The sequence below is a fragment of the Pan troglodytes genome, chromosome 1 (assembly GCF_028858775.2).
Source record: "Pan troglodytes isolate AG18354 chromosome 1, NHGRI_mPanTro3-v2.0_pri, whole genome shotgun sequence".
NCBI lineage: Eukaryota > Metazoa > Chordata > Mammalia > Primates > Hominidae > Pan > Pan troglodytes.
Genome location: NC_072398.2, coordinates 31887945 through 31909024, shown reverse-complemented (window position 1 = coordinate 31909024; position 21080 = coordinate 31887945). Strand labels below are relative to the sequence as shown.

Here is a 21080-nt window from a genome sequence, read left to right as displayed (position 1 = left end):
AAATAATTAAGAGGTAATACCCTTCAAGTACCTACATGGATAAGTTCACCCAAGCAGCTGAGGTCAAACATCAGGTAAAGAATCCAGGACGAAGAACATAGAAATGCCACAGAAATCAAGTAAAATCCAATGATGATTCATTCATCTTTCCAAACTTAACTGATTATTTTCCTTCCCACTCTGGTAGAATAAAATTCCTGATTGTTATAGGACGAAATACTTGCTAAGGAAGGTAACTGAAGGCAGATGACCTGGTTTGAAGTGTAGGTCAGGGAGCAGGCACTATTTTTACCGGAGACAGTGTCTGGAGTGGCTTTATTTACAGAATATACTTTTAACAAATATTAGAGTAATGTTATGCTTCAGGTTTTGTGCTATGTGGTGGATGCAAAATTGAGAGGAAAAGAAGAAAACTACCATAATGATAATAAACAATAAGATCACTTCTCTTAAGGAGTTTATTGTCTAGTCCTTTAACTATAGATTTCATTCTGTTGTTAAATATACATTTCAAATTGTACTATATTGATTGAATAAGCATGATACTTTTTTATTACTTTTATGTCTAGTTAATTATTTAGAAAATCTTTAGAATTTTTGGGGGGCAACAGATCTGTTTTGGTCATTGTCCTTCGTGTTAGGACTAATGCCTGAGAATCTCTCATTGTGAGCTAAAGCTCTAAAATGATATTTAAGCACATTCTAAATATAAGCACAATGCTGTATTATTGGGTGAAAATGTTCATTTTCAAGAGTCTTTTTTTTTCCTAAAAGCACCAGACAATTACACATTCATTGCTTTCCTTAAGTGCTATCAGTTACATAGCCGCCACATAGTATTTCAACATGAGGTTAATTGCAGCTAAAGAAAAGTTTATGATTAGTCCAGACAGGTATTTTTCATCATTGTCTAATACCATAAATCCATTAAATTCCTATCCATCTTGTCATCCTCTCCTTGAAGACTTGGTTATATGACCTGCAATACTAGTTCAGTTTCGTGATTATAATTGTGATTGGCAGAGAGCTTTCAGAGTTGCAATAAATTTTGCTACAGGCAGAGAGGGATTTGGTACCACCCCGATTCCACTGTGAAATCTGAATTTTTAACTATCTTATTACTGGTGAACAGTCTCATTTGCAGGAAAGAAACAAAGCAATGAATATGAATTGTTTGGAACATTTTGGGGAAAAAAAGAGCTCATAAAAATAAACATTTTCACCAAATAATACAACATTGTGTTTATCTTTATAATGTGCTTAAAATACTATTTTAGAGCTTTAACTTACAATGCCAGATTCTCAAGCATTAGTCCCAGCACCAAGGACAGTGACCAAAACATATTCATTACCCCTCAAATTTTTGCTAAATAATTAACTGGGCATATAAATCATAAGAAAGGTATCATGCTTATCCAATTCTTCCGGCTTTAATAATTCCAGAAATTTGCCTTGGAGGACAAGGTTTGAAGTAGCTTGTAGATATGTGGCTTGTCTTCTTATTATTTGTCACTGAAGCATACCACTGTCCTTAACCCTGTATTCTGGAATTATCCTGTGTCCTTGGATTGTTTTTCAGATTATTTTCACAGCCCACAGATAATCCTGGGATATAGGGGAGGCAGTAGGATGCTTGTCAGTAGAAGTAGTCAACACAGTTTCCTCTGCTCTATTTTTTTCTTTCATAAAGCATATTTCAGGGACTTTCTGGGGTATGTGCATTAATGTGTGTGCATATGTGTGTTTATAAACAAGTAGCCCACATGCCCATGATAGATGTATTCAAAAAGCATATTTCAAAAAGCATATCTCAGGGACTTTCTGGTGTATGTGCATCCATGTGTGTGCATGTGTGTGTTTATAAACAAGCATGCTCATGATACATGTATTCCTCCTTGAAATTTCAGTTGTTGACATGCTGGAAAAATTGGGTACGTAAATTATTTCTGCCCCCAGGCACTTTAACTTGGATGGCCAGCACTTACTCTGCTGGTCACCATAGGTCTCCCTGTCCTTGGCAGCATTACAGGGGTAATATTTTTTAACATGGATGAACAGCTCTTGAAAATTTTTCCAATGTATTAAGCATGAACAAGCCTTTCTTCAACATCAGACTTGCATGTCTTCCCTTCACATTTATTTCTCTACAACAAACATATTTATTGGGGCCATTATGAGAAAAATCTCCCTCTCCATAAATGTTTGTCTTCCCCTTTGTCCCTTTTATAGGATCGTGAAGAAAGGATGGAGGGTCTTGTTGGGTGGTTGTGTGTGTACCTGTATGCTTTTTTTTTTTTTTCCTCTGGGGAACTCCCTTTTATTGCACGATTGGCATAAAGTCTTTTTTTTTAAGCCAGACACTAGGTTTTGGTCGTTTGCTTTGGAGTGAGAAACGGGCTAAGTGACAAAATAGGAGATAAGCAGGACTTAAGAGGTAAATGAAAAATGGAGTATTCCCTGTAACAGCATTTGCCAAACATTTCTCCATTTACTGCACCCATTAGTGTCACTAAAGTGTACCTAGGTGATACTGTTGTCACTGATCATGCTCTAGCCAAGGAGCTGCCTAGGAGCAGTTTCAATTGTGGAAGCGAGCTAAATGAATACTGAGATATTAATTAATTTTTCAAAATTTTTATGGTTCTACATAAAGTCAATAGAAAAGTAATCAAATTTTCTGACAATCACCAAGAGCAGTTATCTCTGTGGTACAGGACAATACTGCTCAGATGGCCTGATGTGTGTTTCACAGTGTCTGGGTTCATAATTAAAATAAAATTTAGGGCACATTTGAATCTTGTTTGTGTGAATAATGATCGTTTAAGATTCTGTGGAATCTAGGATGCAGCTGGACAATATAAGGATGAGTTTGACACTGTGGCCTTAGGGAATAAAGAAAGCTATTACTATAATTACAGGCATACCTTGGAGATATTGTGGATTTGGTTCTAGACCACCACTAATATGGTTTGGCTGTGTCCCCACCCAAATCTCATCTTGAATATTAACTCCCATAATCCTCATGTGTCATGGGAAGGACCTGGTGGGAGGTAACTGAATTATGGGGGTGAGTTTTTCCCATGCTGTTCTCACGATAATGAATAAGTCTCAGGAGATCTGATGGTTTTATATAGACCAGTTCCCAGCAGGGCACGGTGGCTCACGCCTGTAATCCCAGCACTTTGGGAGGCCGAGGTGGGCAGGTCACCTGAGGTCAGAAGTTCGAGACCAGCCTGGCCACATGGTAAAACCTTGTCTGTACTAAAAATACAAAAATTAGCTGGATGTGGTGGCATCTGCCTGTAATCCCAGCTACTCGGGAGGCTGATGCAGCAGAACCCTAGAGGTGGAGGTTGCAGTGAACCAAGATCACACCACTGCACTCCAGCCTGGGCGACAAGGGTGAAACTCTGTCTCAGAAAAAAAAAAAAAAAAAGGCAGCTCCCCTGCACACACATCCTTGCCTGCTGCCATGTAAGATGTGCTTTTGCTTGTCCTTCACCTTCCACCATGATTGTGAGGCCTCCCCAACCATGTGGAACTGTGAATCTATTAAACCTCTTTTTCATCATAAATTACCCATGCTCAGGTATTTCTTCATAGCAGTATAAGAACAGATTAATACAACCACAATGAAGCAAATATCACAATAAAGCAGGTTATGTAAACTTTTTTGTTTCCCAGTGCATATAAAGTTATATTTACACTATACTGTGGTCTATTAAGTATGCAATATCATCATGTCTAAAAAACGATGTACATACCTTAATTAAAAATACTTTATTGTTAAAAAAGGCAGACAGTCAATTGTTCCTTCGGCAAGTTGTGATCTTTCTGCTGATGGAAAGTCTTGCCTTGATGCTGATGACTTCTAACTGATCAGGGTGGTAGTTTGTGGAAAGTTGGGGTGCCTGTGGCAATTTCTCAAAATAAGGCAAGAGTGAAGTTTACCTCATTGACTGACCCTTCTTTTAATGAAAGATTTCTCTGTTATATGCAATGATATTTGATCGCATTTTACCAACAGCAGAACTTTGTTCAAAATTAGAGTCAATTTTCTCAAGCTCTGCTGCTGCATTATCAACTAAGTTTATGTAATATTCCAAATTCTTTCTCGTCATTTTAACAACGTTCGCAGCATCTTCACCTGGAATACATTTCCATCTCAAGAAAACATCTTTGCTCATCAATAAGAAGCAACACCTCGTCTATTCAAGTTTCATCATGAGACTGCAGCAATTCAGTCACATCTTCAGGCTCCATTTTTTTCTTCTTCTCTTGCTAGTTCCACCGCATCTGCATTTATTTTCTCTACTGAACTCTTGAGCCTTTCAAAGGCACCCACGAGAGTTGGAATCAGCTTCTTCCAAACTTTTGTTGATGTTGATATTTTGACAAGTTCCCATGAATCGCAAATGTTCTTAATGGCATCTAAAATAGTTAATCCTTTCCAGATGTTTTTCCATTTACTTTGACCACATCCATCAGAGGAATCACTGTCTATGGCAGCTAAAGCCTTATGAAATATATTTCTTAAGTAATATGACTTGAAAGTTAAAATTACTCCTTGATCCATGGGCTGCAGGATGGATGTTGTGTTAATAGGCATAGAACAACATTAATCTCTTTGTACACATCTGTCAGAGCTGTTGGGTGACTAGGTGCATTGTCAATAACCAGTAATATTTAGAAAAAAATCTTTTCTTCTAAGCAAGAGATCTCAACTATGGACTTAAAAAATTCAGTAAACAATGTTGTAAGAAGATGTACTGTCGTCCAGGCTTTGTTGTTCCATTAATAAAGCACAGGCAGAGTAGATTTAGCATCATTCTTAAGAGCCCTAGGGTTTTCAGAATGGTAAATGAACATTGATTTCACCTTAAAGTCACCAGCTGCATTTGCCCCTAGCAAGAGAGTCAGCCTGTCCTTTGAAGCCAGGCATCTACTTCTCCTCTCTAGCTATGAAAGTCCAGATGGCATCTTCTTCCAATAGAAGGCTGTTTCATTTATATTGAAAATCTGTTGTTTCATGTAGCCACCTTCATTAATGACCTTAGCTAGATCTTCTGGATAAGTTGGATAACTTTCCGCAGCCTCTACATCAGCACTTGCTGCGTCACCTTGCACTTTTATGTTATGGTGACGGCTTCTTTCCTTAAACCTCATGAACCAACCTGTGCTAGCTTCCAACTATTCTTCTGCAGCCTGTCAATCTCTCTTAGGCTTAATGGAGTTGAAGAGAGTTAGGGTCTTGGTCTGGATTAGGCTATAGCTTAAGGGAATGTTGGAGCTGGTTTGATGTTCTCTCTAGGCTACTCAAACTTTCTGTACATCAGCAATAAAGCTGTTTTACTTTCTTGTCGTTTGTGTGTTCACTGGAGTAGCACTTTCAATTTCTTCAAGAACTTTTCCTTTGCATTCACCATTTGGCTATCTGTTTGGTGCAAGAAGTCTAACTGTTGGTTTATCTTGGCTTTCAACATGCCTTCCTCACTAAGCTTAATCTTTTCTAGCTTTTGATTTAAATAAACTTGCAACTCTTTCTTTCACTTGAACATTTAGAGGCAACTGTAGGATTATTAATTGGCCTAATTTTGTGATTTTTGTGTCTCAGGAAATAAGAAAAGCCCAAGGAGAGAAAGAGAGATGGGGGAATAGCCTGACAGTGCAGCAGTCAGAACACACATTATTAATTACGTTTGCTGCTTTATATGAGCACAGCTAGTGGCACCCCAAAACAATTACAATTGCAACACCAAAAATCACTGATCACAGATCATCACAACAGATATAATAATAACAAACAAGTTTTAAATATTGTGAGAATTACCAAAATGAGACACAGAAACATGAAGTGAGTACATGCTGTTGGAAACAATGGCACCTATATACTTGTTCAATGCAGAGTTGCCACAAACCTTCAATTTGTGGAAAAAAAATGCAGTATTGCAATGTCTCTGACGTATGCCTATAATTATAATAATAGCTTTCTTTATTCCTTAAGGCCACAGTATAAAACTCATGCTTATACTGTTCAGCTGTCATCCTAGATTCTACAGAATCTTAAATGATCATCATTCACACCAACAGGATCCAAATGTACCCTAAATTTTATTTTAATTATGAACCAAGACACTGTGAAACAGGCATATCAGGCCATCTCAGTAATATTGTCCTGTCCCACAGAGAGATAACTGCTCTTGGTGATTGAGAAGCACAATAACGTGAAGTGCAATGAAACGAGGTGTGCCTGTATAAGAACCAGTCCATGCTCCCATCTGTCCATCTTCTAGAGGGCTCATTTACTACTTAAGGGTAGCCAGAGAAGTAAGGCAGAGAATAGGCTTCCTTGTACCAAGTTCTGTATCAAGACTTCACATAATTCCCTTTTAGTCTGTTGGAGAGCTGGGCAACTGGGGTCAGAGCAGGAAAATACATCATTATGGTAATTATTAACCAGGTGAATTTGGGGCACACATCCCCTCCAATATTTATGTTTGCAACTGCATTCCATCAGATTCACTTAGAAAACAGTCAATCTGAGTGTGCTTCTTGGAAGATGTTTCTCAGAAAGCCAATGACCTGACTAACCCTCTTATTAGAAGCCTCTGTGAAAACCACAGAGACCAAATGACCCACTTATGTCTGCAAAGCAAAGCTGAGCAAAGACAGCAACAGAGATCAACCTTGGACTCTGGTTCTGTTGTCATTGCTGCTGCTTCTGCTGCTACTCCTTCATCAGCTAATCTGTTTCTGGGGAAATTTAGAAAGTTCTGTTTTTAATCTTCTTACCTTTAATGTATAACTATACTGTTGTACTTGAAGACATGAGATCAAATTCTGAGCCCTAAAGACAATTTTTAATGTTATATCTTAAAACATCTTGAACCTGGGCACATATCCTAAAGTATTCTCTTTTTTTTTAGGACTACCAGCTACCACAAGAGTTATTTGTGTGGAAGATTTGTCTATGAATGTTGTTCATTTATCTTTTTACAAATTTAATTTTTTTGTAATGGAGGTAAAAATTTGTTGTGTGAAATGCACCAATCTTAAGTGTATAATTCAATGATTTATAACAAATATATGCACTTGTATAGCCAACAGCTTAATCAGGACATAGAGCATTTCCATCAACCCAGAAAGTCTCCATTTGCCTCCTTCCAATCTCTTCTCTGCTATCAACTGGAAATTTTATTTTTCTAGAGATAGAGTCTTGCTATGTTGTCCAGTCTGGCTTCAAACTCCTGGGATCAGGCAATTCTTCCACTTCAGCCTCCAGAGAGTACAGTTATGAGCCACTGTACTCAAAAGAATCACTATTTTAATTTCTATCATCATAGATAACTTTTGCCTATTTGTGAACTTCATGTAAATGTAATCATACAATATATATTCTTGTGTCTGGCTTTTTTAATTCAACACAGTGTTGTGGAGATTCCTATGGCTAAGCAGTATTCCGTTATGTAACTATAATACAATTTACTTTTTAGTTCTTCTATTGATGGATATTTGGATTCTTTACTGTGTTTTTCTATTATAAAGAAAGTGACTAAGTATGTTCCTCTAGAAGCCTGTTTGTGAACACATATTTTGATTTATGCTTGGCATATATTTAGGAGTAGAAATTCTGGGGTCAGCAAACCTCTAAATCTATAAGAAAGTAACGAACAGTTTTCTGAAGTAGTTGTACCATTGGTTCTCATTTTCCACATCTTTGCCAACATTTGGTGTTTTCAATCTTTTTAATTCTACCTGTTCTTGTGGGTCTGAAGTGATAGGCCATTGTGATTTTTATTTTGGATTTCCCTAATAACTTATGACTTTGATCAACTTTTAATGTATTTTTTGACCATTCATGTAACTTTTTTTGCAAAGTGTCTGTTCCATATTTTGGCATATATTTTTATTGGATACTTGTCTTTTGTCTTCTAGCTTTAAATCTTTTGTCACATGTGTGTAATGCAAGTATTCTTCCAATCTAAGGCTTGCTTTTTCATTTACCTAATATGTCTGCTGATTAGCAGACTTTTTAATTTTGATGAAGAACACTGACTTTTAAAATAATTAGTACATTTTTGTTCTCATTGAGAAATATTTGCCTATTCCAAGGTCACAACTTTATTCTATTTTCTTCTAGAAGTTTTATAATTACAGATTTTAATTTTAGGTGTACAGTCCATCTCAAAGTAATGTCTGTGTATATTTTAAGGGTTGATGTTGGGGTTCATTTATTTTTCTCACATTTTTCTGGTTGCTTTAGCACAATTGTCCTGTCCATATTGAATAGCCTTAACACATTTGTGGAAAATCAGTTGATAAGATATGTCTGGGTATATTTTTGGGCTCTATTATGTTCCAATTACCTATTTGTCTTTAGTTACATTAATACCACACTATCCTGATTACTGTTGCATTGTAGTAAGTTTTGAAATCAGGTAGAGTGAACCTTCCAAATTTGTTCTTTCTCAAGACTTTTTTAGCCATTCCAAGTCCTTTGAATTTTTATATAACTTTTAGAATCAACTTGTCAATTCTACCAAAAAAAGTCCATGAGATTTTGATTGGTATTGTGTTTATTCCATAGATCAATTTGGAATGAAATGATAATGACACTCTTCCAAATGGTAGATGTTTTATGTCTCTTTGTTTATTCAGGCCTTTTTAAATTTCTCTCAGTTATGTTTTGAAGACTCAAGTGGAGAGGTACTACACGTCTTTTAAAAATGTTTATTTCTAAATACTGTATATAGTTTTAAAGTTTTTTAATTTTATGGGTACATAGTAGGTGTATATATTTTCAGGGCACATGAAATATTTTGATACAGGTATACAATGTGTAATAATCACATCAGGGTAAAAGAGGTATCCATCCTCTCAAGCATTTTTTCTTTCTTTATGTTTACAAACATGCTAATTGTACTCTTAGTTATTTATAAATGTATCATAAATTATTGTTAAATGTAGTCATCCTGTTGTGCTATCAAATACCAGAATTTATTCATTCTAATATTTTTTTGTACCCATTTATCATAACCCTTTACCCCCTCTACTACACTTTCCAGCTTCTGGTAACTGTCATTTTACTCTCCATTTCCCTATGGAATAAATTGTTTTAATTTTTAGCTCCCACAAATAAATGAGTGTCTTTCTGTGTCTAGCTTATTTCACTTAATATAATATTCTCCAGTTCCATCAATGTTGTTGCAACTGACAGGATCTCCTTCTATTTTATGGTTGAATAGTACTCCACTGTGTGTATGTACACGTTTTCTTTATCCATTCCTCTATTGATGGACACTTACGTTGACTCCAAAATTGGCTATTGTCAATAATGCTGCAATAAACATGGGAGTGCTGAGATCTCTTCGATACGCTGATTTGCTTTCTTTTGGGTATACAACTAGCAATGATATTGCTGGATCATATGGTAGTTTTGTTTTTAGTTTTTTTGAGAAACCCCCATACCATTCTCCATAGTGTTTGTACTAATGTACATTCCCACCCACAGTGTATGAGAGGTTCCCCTTTCACTACATCCTCACCAGCATTCATTATTGCCTGTCTTTTGGATAAAAGCCATTTGAACTGTGGTGAGATGATATCTCATTGCAGTTTCGATTTGCAACTCCCTGATGATCAATAATGTTGAGCACATTTTCACATACCTGACTGTCATTCATATTTGAGAAATAGCTATTCGGATCTTTTCACTATTTTTAATGGGATTATTAGATTGTTTTCCTATTGAGTTGTTTGAGCACCTTATGTATTCTGGTTATTAATTCCTTCTCAGATAGAAAACTTGAAAATATTTTCTCCTATTATGTGAGTTGTCCTATGTTTTTGATACTGTTATAAAAATCTTTTAATTTTATTGTCCAATTGTATAGAAATATAGATTTTTGTAGATTGACCTTATATACTAATACTTTGCTAAATTATTAGTTTAATAAAGTGTTTTAAAAATTTTTTGCAGATTCTTAGTACTTTCTACTTCTATGATCATATTTTCTGTAAATAAAGACTACTTTATTTCTTCTTCTATCTGTCCTTTTAACCTTGCTTTATTGCATGGGCTAAAATCTTCAATGCAATGGTGAAAAGTAGTGGTGATATACTTTCCTCATTTTTGTTTTTAAGGGGACAGTGTTTAATGTTTCACCATGGCAGGTTGCTGGCCAAAGGTTTTTCATAGATGCCTTTTATCATACTGATAAAATTTACTTTTATTCTTAGATTTCTCAGGATTTTGTTTTTTAAAAATTATGAATATGTGCTTAATTTTGTCAAATGCTTTTTCTGCACCTATTGAGGTGATCATATAGATCATATATTATCCTTCCTTTTTCTGTTAATCAGTTAAATTACATTGGTTGATTTACAATTATTAAACCATCTTTGCATCCCTGGAATAAATCCTAGCTGCTTATGATGTATAAACTTTTTATGTAATTCTAGATTTAATTTATTAACAACTTGCTAAATATTTTTATTTCTATGTTCATGAGGGATAGAGGCCTAGAATTCTGTTTTCTTGTAATGCCTTTGCCAAATTTGGTTATGGTTATGCTTACCTATAAAATGTACTGTTTCATATTTTCCCCAAACATTTATGCATGAATACATTACTTCTTTCTTAAATGTTTCATAGAACTCATGTGAAACAACCTGGGTTTGGAGTTTTGTTTGTGTAAGGACCCCTATCATTTATTTAATTTCTTCAATAGTGCTGGTCTATTCAGAATTTGGTAAGTTGTATTTTCCCAAGGAATATGCCCATTTCATCTAGTTGTTGAATTTATTGACATTATTTATAATATTCCCTCATTATAATATCTGTAGGACCTATAGATATATTATTAATTTTGTTTCTGATAGTGAAATTAGTGTTTTTTTTCATGATCAGTCTTGCTAGGGGTTAATTTAATTATTTTTCTAATAAACCAGTTTTTCATTTTCTTTTTTTTAATTATTATTTTTTCATCTCTTTCCACTTTTATGGTTGTTATTTACTTATTTACTTCATTCTACTTACTTTGACTTTAATTTTCTCTTCTTTTTCTGTTTTTGTAATGTGAAAGCTTAGGTCATTAATTATAAACTTTTCTTCTTGTGTATTAGAAGCATTTAAAGCGTACATTTTCTTCTAATCACCTTTTTAGCTGCATGCTATATGTTGTTTATTTCAATTTTTAAAAATTCTGGTAAAATACACATAACAAAAACTGACCATCTTAATCATTTTATAATGTACAGTTTGATAATGTTGAGTACATTCACATTCTTGTACAACCAATCTCCAGAATTCTTCATCTCACAAAACTGAAACTCTATACTCATTAAATAACAACTGCCCATCACCCCTACCCCCAGCCCTTGGAAAGCATCATTCTACTTCCTGTCTCTGATTTTGACTACTTTAGCTACCTCATATAAGTAGAATCATATAATATTTGTCTTTTTGTGACGGGCTTATTTCAGTTAGCATAATGTCCTCAATGTTAATTCATGTTGTAGCATATATCAGAATTTCCTGCCTTTTTAAGACTGAGTAATATTCCATTATAGGTGTATACCCCATTTTGTTTATCTTTTCATTTGTTGATGAGCAGATATTAGGGTGTTTTCACTCATTGCAAATAATGCTAATATGAACACGAGTATATAACTATTTCTTTGAGACTCTGCTTTCAATTCTTTTGAGTGTATACCCAGAAGTGGAATAGCTGGGTTATATAGTAATTGTATTTTTAGTTTTTTGAGGAACCACTATACTGTTTTCCACAGCTGCTCTACTATTTTCCATTCCTGTCAAGAGTACACAAGGTTTCCAATTTCTCCATATCCTTGTCAACCCTTTTTTTTTGACAGAAGCCATAATAATGGATGTGTGGTGATATGTCATTGTGCATTCAATTTGCATTTACCATATGATTAGTAATGCTGAGCACCTTTTTATGTGTTTATTGGACATTGATCTATCTTCTTTGAGAAATAGCTATTCTTTTGTCCATTTTTAAATTTTGACTGTTCATTTTTTATTGTTGAATTACAGTTCCTTTATATATTCTGTATATTAACCCCTTATTGGATATGACTTGCAAATATTTTCTTGCATTCCATGAGTTGCCTTTTACACTGTTAATTGTGTCTTCTGATGCATAGACATTTTAAATTTTGACATAGTCAAATTTATCTACATTACTGTTATTTCTTGTGCTTTTAGTGTCATATCCAAAAAATCACTGCTGAATCTAATAAAATGAAGCTTTTTCCTTATGCTTTCTTAGAGGAATTTTATAGTTTTAGCTCATATGTTTAGGTCTTGGATCCATTTTGAGTTAATTTTTGTATGTGACGTAAAGCAAAAGTCCAGCTTCATTCTTTTGTATGTGGATATCCAGTTTTCCCAGCACTATTAAAAAGACTGTCCTTTCCCTGTTGAATGATATATTTTATATGTTTTAATGTGTAATATTTTTATTATTAGTTTCTTCTGGATATTTTCTAATTTCTTTCATGATGTTGTTTTTTAGGCAAAAGATATATTAATATATCACTATATTGTAAAGATATAATAAAGGTTAATAAAGATATAATGAAATCGCATTTTTAATACTTATTGTTTGCATGGTATAACTTTTCTCATTCTTTTATTCTTAATATATTTGTGTCTTTATATGAAAAGTGAGCTTCTTGTGCATAACCTGTAGCTGATTCTTACTGTTTTATCCAGCCTCGCAGCCTCTGCCTTTTAATTAGAGTGCATAGTCTATTTATATTTAATATGATAATTGATATGATTGTGTTAAGTTTATCATCTTACTATTTGCTTTTAAGTTATCTCAGTTGATTTTTCATCCTCTGTTTAGCTTTTCCTATCTTCTTTTATGTTAATTGAATCATTCTTCATTTTCCATTTTAATTTCTTAACTGACTCTTTTTCTACATGCCATTGATATGGTTTGGCTATGTTCCCACCCAAATCTCATCTTGAATTGTAACTCCCACAATTCCCACGTGTCATCGGAGGAACTCATTGGGAGGTGATTGAATTATGGGGGAGGGGGGAGTCTTTCCTGTGCTGTTTTCATAATAGTGAATAAGTCTCATGAGATCTGATGGTTTTAAAAAAGAGAAGTTCCCTGCACAATCTCTCTTTTTGCCTGCCACCATCCACATAAAATGTGACTTGCTCTTCCTTGCCTTTCACCATGATTGTGATGCTTCCCCAGCCACGTGTAACTGTAAGTCCAATTAAACTTCTTTCTTTTGTAAGTTGCCCAGTCTTGGGTATTTCTTTATCAGCAGCGTGAAAATGACTAATACTAAATTGGTACCAGGAGTTGGGTGCTGCTGAAAAGCTAATCGAAAATGTGGAAGCAACTTTGGAACTGGGTAACAGGCAGAGGAGGGAACAGTTTGGAGGGCTCAGAAGAAGTCAGAAAAATGTGGGAACATTTGGAACATCCTGGAGACTTGCAGAATGGCTTTGACCAAAAGCCTGACAGTGGTATGGACAATAAGGTCCAGGCTGAGGTGGTCTCAGATAGAGATGAGGAACTTGTTGGGAACTGGAGCAAAGGTGACCCTTATTATGTTTTATCAAAGAGACTGGTGGCATTTTGCCCCCACCCTAGAGATTTGTGGAACTTTGAACTTGAGAGAGATGATTTATGGTTTCTGGTGGAAGAAATTTCTAAGCAGCAAAGCATTCAAGAAGTGACTTGGGTACTGTTAAAGGCATTCAGTTTTATAAGGGAAGCAGAGCATGAAAGTTTGGAAAGTTTGCAGCCTGACAAAGTGATAGAAAAGGAAATCCCATTTTTCTGAGGAGAAACTCAAGCTGACTGCAGAAATTTGCATAAGTAACAAGGAGCTGAATGTTAATCCCCAAGACAATGTCTCCAGGCCATGCCAGAGACATTGACGGCAGCCCCTCTCATCACAGGCCCAGAGGCTTAGGAGAAAAGATAGTTTCATGGGCCAGGTCCAGGGTCCTTCTGCTGTGTGCAGTCTAGGGATTTTGTGCACTGCACCCCAGCCACTCCTGCCATGGACAAAAGGGGCCAATACAAAACTCGAGCTGTGGCTTCAGAGGGTGCAAACCCCAAGCCTTGGCAGCTTCCACGTGGTGTTGAGCCTGCGAGTGCACAGAAGTGAAGAAGTGGGGTTTGGGAACTTCTGTCTAGATTTCATAGGATGTATGGAAATGCCTGGATGCCCAGGCAGAAGTTTGCTGCAGGGGTGGTGCCCTCATAGAGAACCTCTGCTAGGGAAGTGCAGGAGGAAAATGTGGGGTTGGAGCCCCCACACAGAGTCCCTACTGGGGCACCACTTAGTGGAGCTGTGAGAAGAGGGCCATTGTCCTCCAGACCCCAGAATGGTAGATCCACCAACGGCTTGCACCATGTGTCTGGAAAAGCCGCAGACACTGATGCCAGCCTGTGAAAGCAACTGGGAGGAAGCCTGTACCCCACAAAGCAAGAGGGGCAGAGCTTCCCAAGACAGTGTAAATCCACCTCTTGCATCACCATAACCTGGATGTGAGACATGGAGTCAAAGGAGATCATTCTGGAGCTTTAATATTTGACTGCCTCACTGAATTTCTAACTTGCATGGGGCCCCTAGCCCCTTAGTTTTAGCCAATTTCTCGCATTTGAAATGGGTGCATTTACCCAATGCCTGTACCTCCATTGTATCTAGGAAGTAACTAACTTGCTTCTTGATTTTACAGGCTCATACGTGGAAAGGACTTGCCTTGTGTCGAATGAGACTTTGGACTATGGACTTTTGAGTTGATGAAATGAGTTAAGATTTTGGGGGACTGTTGAGAAGGCATGATTGGTTTTGAGTTGTGAGGACATGAGATTTGGGAGGGGCCAGGGGTGGCATGATATAGTTTGGCTGTGTCCCCACCCAAACCTCATCTTGAATTGTAACTCCCACAATTCCCATGTGTCATGGGAGGAACCTGGTGGGAGGTGATTGAATTATGGGGGCAGGTCTTTTCTACACTGTTCTCATGATAGTGAATTAGTCTCATGAGATCTGATGGTTTTAAGAAAGAGGAGTTCCCCTGCACAATCTCTCTCTCTTTGCCTGCCACCATCCACATAAGATGTGACTTGCTCCTCCTTGCCTTCCATGGCCACATGGAACTGTAAGTCCAATTAAACCTCTTTCTTTTGTAAAATGCTCAGTCTCAGGTAGGTCTCTATCAGCAGCTTGAAAATGGTCTAATACAGCCGTTATCTTTGCGTTTTAGTGGTTACGCTAGGGATTATAATATGCATTCTTAATAAAAGAATAATACATTAGCTCATGTAAAATGTAAAAAGCTAACAACAGTAAAATTGCATTTCCTCTTATCCTTTCTAATACTGTTTTAATATATTTAACTCTATAATACAATGTTATTTTCTTTGCTTTAAACCATCAACTGCCTTTCAAAGACATTAAGAGAAGAAAAGGCCGGGCGTGGTGGCTAACACCTGTAATCTCAGCACTTTGGGAGGCCCAGGAGGGTGGATCATCTGAGGTCAGGAGTTCAAGACCATCCTGGCCAACGTGGCAAAACCCTGTCTCTACTAAGTAACAGAAAAATTAGCCAGGTGTGGTGGCGGGTGCCTGTGATCCCAGCTACTCGAGAGACTTGAGGCAGGGAGAATTGCTTGAACCCAGGAGGCAGAGGTTGTAGTGAGCTGAGATTGTGCCACTGCACTCCAGCTTGTGCAACAGAATGAGACTCCATCAAAAAAAAAAAAGAAGAGAAGAAAACAGTCTTTTATATTTACCCACATACTTATCATTTCTAGTGTCCTTCATTTCTTCTGGTATATCGAAGTTCTTATCTAGTGTTATTTCCATTCCTCTAAACAATTTTACCTGTGTATTTCTGTTAATGTACATCTGCTGGGGCTGAAGGTCCTCAACTTTTATTTCTTTGAAAATGTCTTTAGTTGACCTTTACTTTTTTTTTTTGAGACAGAGTCTTACTTGCTTTGTCCCCCAGGCTGGAGTGCAGTGGCACAATCTTGGCTCACTGCAACCTCTGCTTCCCTGGTTCAAGTGATTCTCATGCCTCAGCCTCCCAAGTAAATGGGATTAGAGGTGCACGCCTCCATGCCAAGCTAATTTTTGTATTTTTAGTAGAGACAGGGTTTCACCGTGTTGGCCAGGCTGGTCTCGAACTCTTGGCCTCAAGTGATCCACCTGCCTCAGCTTCCTAAAATGCTAGGATTACAGGCATGAGCCAATGCACCCAGCCAACCCTTACTTTTAATGTGTAGTTTTCACTGGATATAAAATTTTGTGTTGACAGCTTTTTTTATTTAAGCATTTTAAAGGTGTCATTCAATTGTTTCTGATAAATAGCAGCCCTCAGTAATATTATTGCCTATTCTATAAGAAATGTCTTTTATTGTCTGTCTTTTTTTAAGATTTTATCTTTTTCTTTGACTACCAGCATTCTGACTATGATGTATAAGTCAAGTGTGGTTCTCATTGTATTTACCCTGCTTAAGGTTTGCTGAGCAATGGGGTATGTGATTTTAAAAAAAAAGTTATTGTATATTTTTAAGGTATACAACATAAGGTTGTGAGATACATAAATACAGTATAAAATGGTTACTACAGTGAGGCAAATTGACATATCTATCATCTTATCTTACATAGTCACCTTTTAGTTTTGTGGTAAGAGCAGCTAAAGTCTATTCATTTAGTAAGAATCGTGAATACAATATAATATCAGTAACTATAGTCCTCATGTTGCACGTTAAATATCTAGGCTTGTCCATCCTACATATCTACTACTTTGTATCCTTTGACCTACATCTCCCCATTCTCTCTCTCCTCCCACCTCTGCCATTGGTGATCACTCTTTTTTCTTTTGAGACAGAGTCTCGCACTGTCACCCAGGCTGGAGTTAAATGGCGCGATTTCGGCTCACTGCAAGCTCCGCCTCCCGGGTTCACTCCATTCTCCTGCCTCAGCCTCCAGAGTAGCGGGGACTACAGGCGCCCGCCACCACGCCCAGCTAATTTTTTGTATTTTTTGTAGAGACGGAGTTTCACCGTGTCAGCCAGGATGGTCTCGACCTCCTGACCTCGTGATCCGCCCGCCTCGGCCTCCCAAAGTGCTGGGATTACAGGCAGCAGCCACCATGCCCAGCCTGACATAGATATCTTTATGAAGTGGTAATTTCACTCTCTTTGGGTATATACCCAGAAGAGGCATCGTTGGGTCATATGGCAGTCCTATTTTAAGTTTCTTTAGCAACTTCCACACTTTTTTGTAACAGCTGCACGAATCTACACAATCGAATTCCTACCAACAGTGTACAAGAATCCCTTTTTTAAATAAATAAATAAATAAAATTGAGTCTGGCTCTGTCACCCAGGCTAGAGTGCAGAGGTATGATCTCGGCTCAGTGCAACCTCCACCTCCCAGGCTCAAGTCATCCTCCCACTTCAGCCTCCCAAGTAGCTGGTACTACAGGCATCCACCACCAAACCAGGCTAATTCTTGTATTTTTTGTAGAGACAGGTTTTGCCATGTTGCCCAGGCTGGTCTTGAACTCCTGAACTCAAGTGATCCTCCCACCTTGGCCTCCCAAAGTGCTAGGATTACAGGCATGGGCCTCTGTGCCTGGCCAAGAATTCCCTTTTCTCTATACCTTTGTCAACATTTGTTATCTCTTATCTTTTTGATAATAGCTGTCCTAACAGGTGTGAAGTGATATCTCATATTGCTTTTTTTGTTGTTGTTTTCTTGAGACAGAATCTTGCTCTGTCACCCAGGCTGGAGTGCAGTGGCACTATCTCGGTTTATTGTAGCCTGTGCCTCCCGGATTCCAGAGATTGTCCTGCCTCAGCCTCCTGGGTAGCTGGGATTACAGGCCCACACCACCATGCCCGGCTAATCTTTGTATTTTTAGTAGAGGTGGGGTTTCACCATGCTGGCCAGGCTGGTCTCGGTCTCCAGACCTCAGGTGATCTGCCTGCCTCAGCCTCCCAAAGTGCTAGTATTACAGGCATGAGCCACAACACCCAGCCTCATATTGGCTTTTATTTGCGTTTCCCTGATGATTGGTGAGTTTGAGCACTTTTTCATATAATGTTGGCCATTTTTATGTCTTTTTTTGGAGAAATGTCTATTCAGGTCCTTTGCAGTTTTTTTTTTAATTGAATTATTTGTTTTTCTGGTATTGAGTCGTGTGTGTTTTTTAAATATAAATTTTGGATATTAACCCCTCATCAGACATGTAGTTTGCAAATATTTTCTTCCAATCTGTAGGTTGCCTTTTCATTTTAGTTGTTTCCTTTTCTGTGCAGAAGACTTTTAGTTTAATGTAGTCCCATTTATTTATTTTTGCTTTTGTAGCTTGAGTTTGGGTATGATAGCCAAAAAATTGTTGTCAAGGCTTATCTCAAGGAGATTTTATTGAAGCATATAATTTAATATTTTTATTGAATTGGTATGATTTCAGCCATTATTTCTTCACATTTCTTGTCCTATCCCATTCACTCTCTAGTCACTCTCTACTCTTCCACTGAGACTCCAAGTACTCAAAATGCCGGCCTGATTGATACAACCTCATGGGTACTGGGGGGTTTGTTCATTTATTTTTAATGTATTTTTCTTGTCTTCTTTAGATTACATCATTTTGTTGTTTTATCTTCAAGCTTATTACTCCTTCATTTTGTAATTTTCTATTTGTTCTTCAGACCATACAGAGAAATGTTTTCTTTTAAATTATTGTTTCTTTCAATTCTAGAATTTCCATTTGGTTCTTCACGGATTCCATTTCTTCTAGATTCCTCATCTGTTATTCATTATGACCACTTTTTCTTTGTTAGAATATGTCTTTGGTCATATTCTAACATTTTCTGTATATATCTTGTCTGCTAATTATAATATCTGGTTCATCTCAATATGTGAAGGTTTTTTTATTCCCTCTCAAACATGGCTTCATGTTTTTCTGCTTCTTTCCATATCTGGTAATTTTTATGGTATGCTGGACAGTGTAAATGATATGACTTATAGTCTAGATTATTTATTTTTCTTTAAAGAGATTGCATACTGTTCTGTGAGATCCTTTGTTCCTGTCAGGCTTTGTTACTTTTTGCGTGGGCAGGCCTCGTTCTGATGTGAACAAGTGCTATTCATGAGGCTCTCATTTCAGGCATGATCTTTACTACTAAACTGTGGTTTTTGGGGATTTCAGTGGAAAGCCCAATGTGCTCAGTGAGGTCTTTTCACTCAGGCTTGATGAGATGCTTAATGTTTTTCACACAGCATGATCTCTGGTATTACTCTTCAGCTCTCAGACCCATAGGAAAAAGTCCCTATTAGGTTTCACAAAGCCTCTCTCTGGATGTACGTTTCTCAAAACTCACTCAGGAAGCTGCAGAGAATCCCTACCTAGACTTCTGGGATTCTCTCTGTGTGTAACTCTATTCTCTCTGGTACTTTGTCCTGAAAAATTCCAGCTTCTTTAAAAGCTTAGAATTCTAATGTCTGCCTCTTCTGCTCAGCTAGACCTCTGCTACTCTTGGGCTCTAACTCCCTTCACCACGACAGGTAAATGGTTCAGGCAGGAAGGCAAGAAAATCATGGGACTCATCTGGTGTGTTTTCATTCTCTTAAGGATCACAGTTCTGTTCTACTTATTGCTCAATGCCTGAAAATACATGTTTCATACATTTTGTCCAGTTTTATAGTTGTTTTTCAGTGGGAGGACAAGTCTAGTGTCAGTTACCATCCCATGGTGAAAAACAGAAGCCTCATTCTATTTTCCAAATAGATATCACACCATGATCTGGTTTTTATAGTTATTATGTAAAACCAATATGTATATTTGTAGGGAAAAACATCTTTTTCTTAATCAGTATTAATCAGTCTTCCCCAGACTCTGAAAAGTTTAGTCTGTTTGTGAGAGAACAGTGCCCAAAGAGTACAGTATTAGATTTTACAACTTCATCCAAAAGAAATAGTACTTATTTAATTAGACATAAATCTAAGGTCTTATGTGGTAGGATGATATCACAACATAAATTGTTAATAAATTTCCTTGGATAAGGAGTTAGATAGAAAACAATGAATTGAGGGCAGAGGAGACAGGAAAAATGTCAGATTATTATGTTTTAGCTAGCTGTAATAAATGTGTCCTTTTATTCCCCTAATATAAGGACAAAGCCCCAAATAAGTGAAGCTCTAAATAAAATGACAGCTTTTCAGACGTCTCTGCATTCCACTAGTGAAGTGAGGAAATCCAGAAGTGAATCCTGTTGTTTTCCAAAGTGTAGCTGACATTCCTTTAATATTAAAAAGTAAAATAAAAACAAAAACCCATTGTCAGGTGTGCCATCCAGGATGAACTGGTGACTTATTTGGAATGCTAGTTAAATTATTTGAAATGCCACAATTTCTGTGGCTTTCTTTTAGGTTTACATTCTTTATAGTTACAATTTCATGGCTCAATTGCCAGACCAATTATAGTTTTCTCTTTTTATTTGTTCTGTTTTATTGTCACTCAGGACAGGAAAAAAGAATATTGGTGACAGTCATCTTATTTATGGAAGGCTTTCAACATTACTAATTAGAATGCTCTTCAGAAAGTTGACTTGCCAATGACACACTGTAAAAACTTTTTAGATTAGAATCTTCATAGCAATGGAAATATTTCCTACAAATGGAAATATACAAATGTGAGCTGACTTGCTGACAAGAGATCGCCTTTAGGAATAGGTCTTAGATCCATTGTTTCTTTTTTAAGATTTTCATCATTGACATGGAGAATGGAGCATACTTCTGGGTGTTACGAAAAAAGCAATTTAGGCCAGGCACGGTGGCTCACACCTGTAATCCCAGCACTTTGGGAGGCTGAGGCGGGTGGATCACGAGGTCAGGAGATCATGACCATCCTGGCTAACACGGTGAAACCCCGTCTGTACTAAAAAAAATACACAAAAAATTAGCTGGGCATGGTGGCAGGCGCCTGTATTCCCAGCTACTCGGGAGGATGAGGCAGGAGAATGGTGTGAACCCAGGAGGTGGAGCTTGCAGTGAGCCGA

At 37.1% G+C, this 21080-nt stretch overlaps 1 pseudogene; it reads right to left on the bottom strand.

The window, feature by feature from the left end:
* Nucleotides 1–3769: 3769 nt before the first annotated feature.
* Nucleotides 3770–11143, bottom strand: LOC134809570 (tigger transposable element-derived protein 1-like; annotated as a pseudogene).
* Between the last annotated feature and the right edge of the window lie 9937 nt (nt 11144–21080).